This window comes from Mus caroli, chromosome 5, assembly GCF_900094665.2.
Source record: "Mus caroli chromosome 5, CAROLI_EIJ_v1.1, whole genome shotgun sequence".
In the NCBI taxonomy this organism is placed as follows: Eukaryota; Metazoa; Chordata; class Mammalia; order Rodentia; family Muridae; genus Mus; species Mus caroli.
In genome coordinates, this window is record NC_034574.1 from 110,067,033 (window position 1) to 110,078,100 (window position 11,068).

Consider the following 11,068-nt stretch of genomic DNA (forward strand, 5'->3'; position numbering starts at 1 on the left):
AAAAAAAAAAAAAAGATAAAGGCAAGTTGTTGCCATTCCATCCACCGGTCAGGTGAATGTGTGTCCGTAGGCCTTGCCAGTGCTTTCTTTTGAATAGATGTACTGGGTAAGCTGTTCGCCCGGTTTTACAAATGATCAAAAGAGTTGTCATTCTTTCTCCTTTCAAGAAAAGAAAAAAGAGAAACGGTGGCGTCAGTCTAGAATCCCAGATCTACAGCTGTCCACAGGATAGCTTCCTTGTGCTTCTCCAAACATAATTTTTAAGGTATTTTGACCTAAAACAGTAATTTAATAACCTGCTAATTTTTACTTGAGTAAATAGAGCATTTCCCTCCAGGAACTACATTGGCTTAAATTCAGAAGCCAACGCTGAGCAAAGTGACCTTTAGTCCCAGGACTAGGGAGGCAGAGGCAGGCTGAGTTCAAGGCCAGCCTGGTCTGCAATTCGAGTTTCACAACAGCCATGGATACACAGAGAAACCCTGTCTTGAAAACAAACAAAGCCATGAAACTGAATCTCTCCATGTGTTAATCTGTGTAGCCCTGTGAAACATAGTATTACAGTTTTGCTTGAAGAGGAAGAAGGAGGAGAGAAGAGGAGGAGGAATCATCCCAGCACTTGGGAGGCAGAGGCAGGTGGATTTCAGAGTTTGAGGCGAGCCTGATCTACAGAGTGAGTTCCAGGACAGCCAGGGTTACACTGAGAAACCCTGTCTCAAAAAACAAAAAAGGAGGAGGAGGAGAAGCAGAAGCAGTAGCAGAAGCAGTAGCAGCAGCCTATGGTCTCTGCCTAGTGGCTCATGACAATAATCCCAGGTGCTCAGAAACAAATGCAAGAGGACAGAGTAACATCCAGGCTTGCCTGGATTTCACAATGAGTTCAAGGCCAGCCAGTTTAGTGAGACCTTGTTTGAAAGCAAAATTTAAAAGGATGGGCCATGTATGCCTGCGGCTGGGTAGGGCACTTGTTCAGCATGCTGGAGACCCTAGCTTCACTCCCTAATTGGAGAGACAGAGATGTGTCCAGAGGAACCACATTCAGTTAACTCAAATCTGCAGAAAACAGAACAAGCATTAAGGCCCAGCAGATGGGAACACAGCAGAAAGCAGGGTGGAACCCGGGACAGTATTCTGTTTCTCACAGCCTCTGTGCTCAAATGCATTTCCAAATGGGCCCCCAGAGAGACTTCTAAAAATGAGAACATTCGTTCTGGGTCGCATTTCTTTTGACATTTCCTATTTGCTACCTTGTTTTAATTAAATCTTGGCTCTCTTTGTAAGAAAGAGTTCCTCTCTGCAGAAATGCAAGAATGTCCAGAATGCAAAGCTGGGACGGCTTTTCCAGCAGCTCGGGGATCTGAAGCCCCTTCTCGACAAGAGTCCTTCTTCAAGCCCAGCCTCAGCAGAGGTTCTCGGAGCTGTCTCTCCTCCAAAGGATGAGGTCAGCTTCCTGTGTGTGCTTGTTCTCTCTCTCTCTCTCTCTCTCTCTCTCTCTCTCTCTCTCTCTCTCTCTCTCTCGTGTGTGTGTATGTGTGTGTAAGCTGTTGGATCACATGTAGACTATTCGTAATCCAGCACACTGTGGGATTGCAGCTCCCAATACTATTAAAGAAGCAACAAATGAACAGGCATCATTTTTTGAACTCAGAATCCATTGATACAATGAAACCAAGGACAGTTGGGTTTGTTACTAAACTGTGTGTAATCTTGTTTGTGTTTAACTTTTATTTCTGTCTCCCTGATTACAGACAGCCAGTGTTAATCGTCAAGCGTTTCTGTTTTACATGGATTACAGAGACACAAATGGTTGGATGACGACAATTTGCCCCTTCCATGAAAATTGCAGAGCTAGGCCAAGGAGCAGCCCTACTAAGTGCTACTTAGTGAGGAGGGAAATGAACTTTTTAAGAATCCCTCGTGACTTTTAGCTCAACCAAATTTTATCATTGCTTGTAAAACCTTCAAAATCAAGTTTCACCCCTTAAAATTCTCCACCACTTATCCCAAATAGTATATTCAGTCAGACTACCCAGATGAAGTTTGATATGCAAACAATGTTTAGGATGTAAATTTTGCTGGGGAAATACGAGAGAGAGAGAGAGAGAGAGAGAGAGAGAGAGAGAGAGAGAGAGAGAGAAGAGAGCACACGAGCAGTTTTTGACATGTTTGAATCTCTAGGATCAATATCCAGCACTTAAAAAAAAAAAAAAAAAAAAAAAGGCCAGTGTGTTGGGATCCACCTTTCATTGTAGCCAGAGGCAGGGGAAGGCCAACCTGTCCACACAGAGAGTTCTAGGCCAGTAGGCCATCCTAGGTGAGACCCAATCTCAGATAAATAAGTAGAAACTAAATTTTTTTTTTTTTTTGTAGTAGAGTGTTGACCAGGAGTTGAGTGTCCTCCTCTGATGAGGCTTAGGGTGAAAATGTGTCCCTGCAGAAAAACTGCTTTGAGCTTCCACCGTCAACTGAAAACAACACAGCTATTTCCACAAAAAAACCATGAGACAGGTCCTGGTGCACTTTAACCTCTGGCAGGCACTATGTTTCCGCGTGGCTTAGGATGGAGCCAGGCAGGTTATTGCAGGTTGCACTTGGGGGGTCAAAGCTCAACCGACCTTCTGCCTTTTCCGCCTTTGGTTCATTAAAGCCCGTGGCCCTGAAAGATTTAGTTAGATACGCTTGCTGGAATTTTGCCAAAGCCAACGGGTTCCCCCTACCCCAACTCCTCCTTTAACCGTGGTAATCAAAACTCACAAAATGTGTGTTTCTTTTTTCAGTTTTCTTCTTTCTTTCTTTCTTTCTTTCTTTTTCTTTCTTTCTTTCTTCCTTCCTCCCTCCCTCTCTCTCTCTCTCTCTCTCTCTTTCTTTCTTTCCTTTTCTTGGCTTCTGAGAGAAGATCTAGCTAGATACCCCAAGCTGGGTTCAAACTTGAGGCGATCTTCCCGCTTCAGCCTACAGAGTACTGGTATTCACATCGAACCCATTTTAAAATGTGCCCAGACCCTGGTAAGTAAGCATTTAGCTGGGTCCACAGATATTTTTTTTTCCCCTCTCTCCAGCAGTAAACGTAGGGTCACTGAACGCAAAGCAAGGAAACGCATTCCCTTGCCTGAGAGCTGGAAAATAATTTACAAGCCCCAGGCGGAAAGCACCCCTTAAGGATAACTAGGAGCTGTGAAAGGTCCAGAGAAAGATCCGATCGGCCCCACGATCTTATCCACGGTGGTCCCCCAAGACAAGACAAGGCGTGGGGAAAGAAAGCCAGGAACTTTGACCCTGGCGCAGCACAAACAGAGCTGACCGCGCCCGAAGGGGGCCATGGCTAACCCAAGTTAAGAGAGCTTCCGCGTTTGAGACAGCCCCGCCCACCTGGGCCCGCCTACCACCAGCTCCGCCAATTCCCTGGATCCATCGACCGCTCGGGCTTCCCAGGCAAGGTCAATCGAGCGCCTATATGCGGCCTGGACCCCGAGAGCGGCGATCAGGGAAGGTCAGTAGAGAACCTATCAGAGCATGGCTGTGGGCGGAGTCGAGGGCGGGGTCGAGTGGGGGCGGGGCGCGCTCCGCGCAGTCGGGTGCGATTGGTCACCCCTGGCGGAGCCGCACCTCGGACAGCAGCAGCGGCGGCAGCTAGGGTCCTGCGTGGAGAGTGGGGCGCGACGGGGACTCGCGGGCGGAGGCTGCGCGTGGGGACCCAGCACGCGAAGACCCAGCACGAGAGCGACTCTGGGCACGAGTGAGAGGAGGCGGCGGCGCCGGGGCCGCGGGTGACAGCGCTGAGGTGAGAGCGCGGGCGCCAGAGTGACATCCCGAGTGCTCGGCGCAGCGGCCGGGAGCATCCCGGGAGCGGAGTTGCTAGCGGTTCTGCCAGTGCGCCGGGGGGGGGGGGGACCGGGAAGGACCAGGACGGAGAGTGAGGAGCGGACCCCGAGAGGGATCGCGAAGAGTGAGAGGACCAGGATGGGGACAGGGACGGCGGGGTGAGGAGTGAACTCCGAAAGGGACTGCGTGTGAGCGAGGGGACCCGGAGAGAGATGGGGACAGCAGGATGAGGAGGGGACCGAGAAATACCACGGGAAAGCAAGGGGACTCCAAGACAGGACAGGGCAATGGGATTAACGAGGCGACTTGAAGAGGGACTCGGGCCGTGGGATAAGCGAGACAACCCCGGAGGGACTTGAGACGATGGAGTGAGTGAGCAAGGAGATCCGCCCCTGATGGGCCGGTGGGAAAAGCAGACGGGACCCAGGGAGGGACACTCAGAGGGACTGGGACTGCAGACTGAGCAGGTTGACTTGAGAGAACTCAGGCAGCAGGATGAAGGAAGGGGACCCTAGAGAGACCGAGACAGGAAAATAAGCAAAGGAGACTTCAGGGGAGGCGAGGGCAGTAGTTCTGAAACTATGCTCTTGCGATGGGTGTAAAGAGGACCTCAGGAAGGCTTAGGGCAGCAGAGTGAAGGGAGGGGTCCCCAAAAGGGGCCAAGACAGACGGGTGTAGGCTGAGGGACCCAGAGCAGGGACAGACAGCACTGAGAGTCCAAGGAGAGCGGGTGAGTGAAGTACCAGAGAAGAGCTTGCACAGCGTGAACATGAGTTTTCTGGCCTCACAGCCAGGCACCTAGGGAAAAACACCGGCAGCCTGAGCCCGGGTGGCATTGAGTGGGCATAGCAGCAGTGCTGACACCTGGACGACACTGATGCTGCTCCACTTCTAAGAACCCGAGGTCTCCCCCTGAGGGTTGAGTTCCGGGACGCTGGAAGGGGGATCATGTGATGGGCCCGAGAGTGAAAGACAGATCCTAAGGGCTGACCAAGGGCTAGCTAGACGATTTGTAGAGATTAGACCAGCGTCTCACCTCTTCTAAACAGCAGGCTGGCTTCCCAACTCTTCCCTAAAGTTCAACCTGGAGGTTCCTTGATGACACATCTGGGGCAAAACTAGAGGGGTTTGCTCCCCATTCACCCCATCCCAAGTAGTTGGAGGGAGGGATAATTTAGAAGAGCCTTGGATTAATTAGGATGTTAATTTTAATGCTCTTAAAGCATCGGATTGTTTTTGTTTGTTTGTTTGTTTGTTTCAGTTTGGGCTTTTTATTTCCACTCCACAAAGAGTTAAGAAACTTTTTCCCATTTGGCAGCCTGGCTCTATCAGTGTTTACAATGCACACATAGGAGAACCAGAGCAGGTTTGTAGTTAGGGCTGTTTAACTTTGATGTTTTAGACACGGTTGGAAGGTCACCCTCAATCTTTCAAAACAGTTGCTGGGGCCAGTAAATGAATGGTGCTTTCTAGGCAAGCTGAAGGGCCAGGCATGTGTATTCAAAGCAGACACTGTAGGTCTCTCTCAAGGCCCGGACAGAGCTGAGGCAAAAGAAGGGGACAGGGGCAGGCTAGCCTTCTACTCTGATGCAAGTGAAAAGACCTTGACCCCAGTGCCAGCATATACTGACATGGCCCCAACCCCCTCTGGATGCTCCCCCAATATACTTGTTTGATCATCAACTTTGTACTTGAAGATTTTAAGGAATCATGACGGTGTTTTTTTTTTTTTTTCAGTTATTTTGGGGAGAGAGTGGCATTTACAAAACAATCAGCTTTCATTGTGACATTTTTATATATGGCTTGTATTTCCGATTTTTAAAATCCTTTTCTCTATCTCTAATGTCGTTTCCCCTCTGTTCCATCGCTGTTTGATTCATTTTAGAAACTAAAGAAATGATGATTTTAGGGAAATAATGGAGGATGTAACTAATATTCCATTTATGTTGCTTTGATGTCCCCTCTGTGTCAGGTTTAGAGTGTGTGGCGTTTGAAACGCTTAAACTGGGCATGATAGCAGGACTCAGGATGCTGAGACAGGATAATGTTGAGTTAGAGGCTAGCCTGGGCTACATGGTACCAAACCAGCCTGGGCTCTGAGACTCTGTCTCAAAAAACTGAAGAAATGTTTTGCTTGTGTTTAGCACTAGACAGCTGCACCAAAACTATACTGTATTATTCCTAGTAGACACAATGTAGGGTTGGGCTAACAAGCCCAAAGCCCTAGCTGGGCTTGGTCCCCAGAACAACAGCAAGAGTCTTGCCCACATCTGCTGTTGATTTGTTTAGGTGCAGAAGAGAGCATCAAAGCCAGGCTAGTGCCAGGCAAATGACCTTCCCACTGAGCCACACTGCCAGCCTCGATGTCATTTCCGTCCAAGATCAATGACTCTGAAATGGTTTTCAGCAGGGGCAATAGTAAATGAAAGGTTTGCTCTGTTAACGGGCTCTGCCTTAAGGCAGCTCTGATGCAGTGCAGGTCCAGGCGTGATGATGGAAATCCTACCACTAGGATCCCACCCACTAGGAATCCCACCCACTCAGAATCCACCTGCTAGAGTTTGCCCCTGTGAAACTCAAGTGATATTAAGAACAGGACCAGCCTCAGCAAGCACAGTTTTTTTTTTTTTTCTTCCAGAATTCAAGGAAGAAGTAAAGTTAGGTGGGGTGGAATGGAGGGTGGGGTGGAGGATGGGGGTGACAGGAGGGGTGGGGGCAAAGGATTAAGCCAGTTAACTCCTGTGTCTATTCATCCTGGGGGTGAGGCATGAGGGGCGTGAGGTTCTCTGAGTGGGAAAGCCCAACCCCAGCCTTTCCAGGAAGTTCTAGAAGTGTCTGACCGTGAAAATGTTTTCTCCTATCTCGCAAGCTCACTTCTGACTGGTGCGAACGGTCATATCTAAAGACAAAACAATAAATGTATTTCCTTGTCTGAAAAGGAAGTACCCTGCTCTTCTCCTGAGTCATCGCCTAGGCAGCCAAGACAGCCACTTTGTGCTATGGCGGTGTTGATCCAGGGACGATGGAGACAGACGAGGGGAGTAAAATTCTTAGTGATAAGAGGAGTTCATAGCGTTCTTCCCGGGGGGGGGGGGGGCGTGAGAGGGGAGGGATGTGTATGAGATCTTGATATGTTTATTCGTTTAGAAGGCTTTGTTTCCTGTTGAAAACTCCATCAACAAGAGATTCAGATGAGCACTGGCGTGTTCTTCACCTTAGTCTCCGGCTAGCTGGAGCCCAGGAAACCTAATAACTCATTTTACACTTTCCTTACTGCTTCGGTCCCGTACAGTCGATCCATTGTACTCTTGGAGGCTGCCTGGCCATCTAGTGTGGCTTAACAGGCAAGCCAACCTCAGCAAGCATCTTCATTGCTTGCCAGCACTCATAAACGCATGGGTCTTCTGTAGATTGGGGTGTAGGAGTGGAGCAAGGGCTGGAGAGCTGATGCGAGACGATCACCAAGTCTTACCTGCACGCATGTGTGACGTACAGATGCATTTCCCCTTCAGAATGTTCTCCCAGTTTAAATTTCTTCCCTCCCTCCCTCCCTCCCTCCCAAATAGACAGATACACACATGTACACACAGACTGGGATGGTTTGTATATGCTCAGCCCAGGGAACTGCACTATTAGGAGGTGTGGCCTTGTTGGAGTGGGTGTGGCCCTGTTGGAGTGGGTGTGGCCCTGATAGAGTAGGTGTGGCTTTGTTGGAGTAGCTGTGTCACTGTGGGTGTGAGCTTTAAGACCCTCATCCTAGCTGCCTGGAAGCCAGTCTTCTCGTAGCGGCCTTTAGAACAAGATGTAGAACTCTCAGCTCCTCCTGCACCATTCCTGCCTGGATGCTGCCAGGCTCCTCCCTTGATGATAATGGACTGAACCTCTGAACCTGTAAGCCAGCCCCAATTCCATGTTGTCCTTAGAAGACTTCCATGGTCATGGGATCTGTTCACAGCAGTAAAACCCTAACTAAGACACGGACACATATAGACAAACACACAGAGAGACAGACATACAGGCACACGGAGACACATATGCACATACACAGAGGCACATACACAGAGGCACACACACATATTCACACACACACACACGCACACACACACGAGGAAAGATCCTGTTGTAACATGTTTTGGGAATGCCTGTGAAAACATTTTTTCAATATGTTCTCCCTTCAGGGAGAAAATGCCGGTCATACACAGTAGTTTTCGAGTTATTTGGGGGCAGGTGTATTTTGACCTGGATGACTTAACTTGTGGTGGGCTAGCCTTGTCACACATTGAATTGGCTGCTTTCCTGTTTGTGGTGATATGTTTAGCTCTCAGCCCATGGAATATTCTCTGCCTGAGTCCATCACCGGGGGTTCTGTCAGCTGACCCCTCACCACCATGAAGAAAGGGGAACTGAGCCCACCTTCAGTGCTTTATTTGAATATCATAATTAGTGAATGAAATATTCATTAGTAAAGTTTGACTCTAGTGTCTTCCACTATTTAGAAGGAAACCTTTTATTCCCAGATTAAACTGAGACCCCATAGTACATACTCGTTTCTAATTTTTTTCTATTATATTCGTTTATCTACTGTATGTATGTATAGGCTTGGGTGTATGTGGAGGTCAGAGGTCAACTTGCAGGCGTTGTTTCTCTTCTTCCATCACATGGTTCTAGGGATCAACCTGTATGTATGCCCCGTGCCTGTGAAGAACAACAGAGGACATTAGATGCCCTGGAAGTCAAGTTAGAAATGGTTGTGACCCAGTTTTAGATGCTGGGAACTGAATCTGGGTCCTCTGCAAGAACAGTCAGTGCTCTTAACCACTTGGCCATTATCTCCAGCACTGCCAGCCCTGGCTTTATGGTCCTGTGTCACTGGCATTATGTCCATGCAAACAAGGGTGATGGCAATTCAAATACATCTTGTCCCCCACCACAGTAGATGCCACCAATTAAAGCAGAAAGCTCCCTTAAGTAAACAAATAACTTAATTGATCTTGGCAGTAAACACACTACACAGTATCATAGTTCATGGCCAACTTTCAGTTCTGTTGAGAATATAAGCCTTTTAAAAAAAATTTTAGCCGGGCGTGGTGGCGCACGCCTTTAATCCCAGCACTTGGGAGGCAGAGGCAGGCGGATTTCTGAGTTCGAGGCCAGCCTGGTCTACAAAGTGAGTTCCAGGACAGCCAGAGCTACACAGAGAAACCCTGTCTCGAAAAACCAAAAACAAAACAAAACAAAAAAAATAAATAAAAAAATTTTAATTTAGTTTTTAATGTTTAGAGTAAATTTATTTGTCCTTTGACCACTTCGTAAGACTATACAATATATCATGATCATATCCAGCCCAATACACTCACTCTCCAGTCACCCTCCACCTGTGACCCTCTCATCTTCAGGTCCGTGCGCCCCTCCACTACCCCCACTCATGCATGCGTGTGTATGTGATCCACCGAGAGTGCAGGTAGCTGCATTGAGTTCAGAGTACAATTGACCTGTCAAGCCCAGGAGGCACCACCTCACTGCCCTGCCCTGTCCATCCACCTCATAGCCCTGCCCGGTCCACCTCACAGCCACACCCCTTCTACCTCACAGCCACGCCCATTTACCCTCACAGCCACGCCCACTCCCCCCCACTGCCTTCCCTTTCCCTCATAGCCCCGCCCAATCCACCTCACAGCCCCGCTCTGTCTTCCTCACAGTTCCAACCCATCCTCACAGCCCCACCCATCCTCATGTTCTGGGCCTATCCATCTTACAGCCCCACCTCATCTTCCTCACAGCCCCGCCCTGTCCACCTCACAGCCCCACCCCTTCCTCACAGGTCCTCCCCATCCTCACAGCCCCGCCCTGTCCACCTCATAGGCCCGCCCAATCCTCACAGCTCCGCCCCATCTTCACAGCCTCACCTCTTCCCCTCACAGCCCCGCCCCTTCCTCTAGCCATCACTTGCTTTCAGCTCCTTTTTCTTAAGTTCTTCTGAAGACTTCAGAGGCTGGTGGGCGCAGTTGATACCCATGTTGGTTTCAGGGCAGAGCACTCACCCTTCATTTAGCGTCAGTACTGTGACTGGTTGTAAGTCTGCTCATTCACTGCCACCCACTGCAGGAAGAAACACAAACTACGGAGATAAACGCGAGATTTTTGTCTTTTGAATGTGTAAGTACACGTATTTTATTATGTTGATTTAGATAGTGGGGCACAAATTTAGGACCTCAAATATACCAGGCGAATCCCCTGTCAGGCGCTAAAGCTCCTCTACAGATATTTTCAAAAACTACATCTACATAGTGTTTAGGTGATCTGGGTCAAGATTTAATGGTAGAGATAGAAAGTTAAAAAGTCTTTGTGAAACTATGCTTTTTGTTTTGATTTGGTTTGGTTTGGCTTTTTGTTTTGTTTTGTTTTGTTTGAGACAGGGTTTCTTTGTATAGCCCTGGCTGTCCTGGAACTCACTCTGTAGATCAGGCTGGCCTTGAACTCAGAATTCTGCCTGCCTCTGCCTCCCAAATGCTGGGACTAACGGCATGCGCCACCACTGCCCGGCGAAACTATGCTTTTGTTGTCACTGAAAAAATTATTTTTCTAGTTTTGGTTTGGTTTAGTTTGGTTTGGTTTGGTTTGGTGACAGGGTCTTACTCTAAAAGGCCAGGCTGACCTTGAACTCTCAACAGCCTCTCGTCTCAGCTTCCCAAGTTCTAGGATTACAAGCATGAGCCACTATGCCTGGCTTGCAAAATTCATCCGGACTTTGTATGCAAGGTCCTCATTTCCATGTTTTTCACTGCCTGGCCTGTGAGCTGAGGAAATGGATGGGCAACCTGGACAAGGCAGGCATCACTCAGTGTTGCACACCCCAGGGCAAGTGTGAACCATGTGGTAGGAAGTGTGCTCACTGTGTATGCGCGTAAGAATGAGGAAGTGAATTGGTGATCCTCAAATGAATAGGTCGTATTTATGTCTCCTTTCTGGTCCTGGAGGGCTAAAGCTCATCAGAAGGATGCGAAGAGGTGGGGGGTGGGGGACAGCTGTCAAGATGTCTCAGTCTGTTGGAGCACTTGCTGTCTTAGTCAGGGTTTCTATTCCTGCACAAACATCATGACCAAGAAACAAGTTGGGGAGGAAAGGGTTTATTCAGCTTACACTTCTATACTGCTGTTCATCACCAAGGAAGTCAGGACTGGAACTCAAGCAGGTCAGGAAGCAGGAGCTGATGCAGAGGCCATAGAAGGATGTTTCTTACTGGCTT

The 11,068-nt window shown here is 48.6% G+C and overlaps 1 protein-coding gene across 5 annotated transcripts in view; it reads left to right on the plus strand.

Moving 5' to 3' along the window:
- Window positions 1-3,587: 3,587 nt before the first annotated feature.
- The window catches only part of Taok3 (TAO kinase 3), a 153,786-nt gene continuing 146,305 nt past the window's right edge, over window positions 3,588-11,068 (plus strand). For 4 of the 5 annotated variants that reach the window (XM_029477637.1, XM_029477639.1, XM_021163499.1 and 1 more), the window contains exon 1: window positions 3,588-3,781. The gene's annotated coding sequence lies outside the window, so the exon portion shown is untranslated. Of the gene's footprint in view, window positions 3,782-9,104; window positions 9,979-11,068 lie in introns of those variants that run through there. The other variant, XM_021163498.2, reaches the window with a different exon arrangement.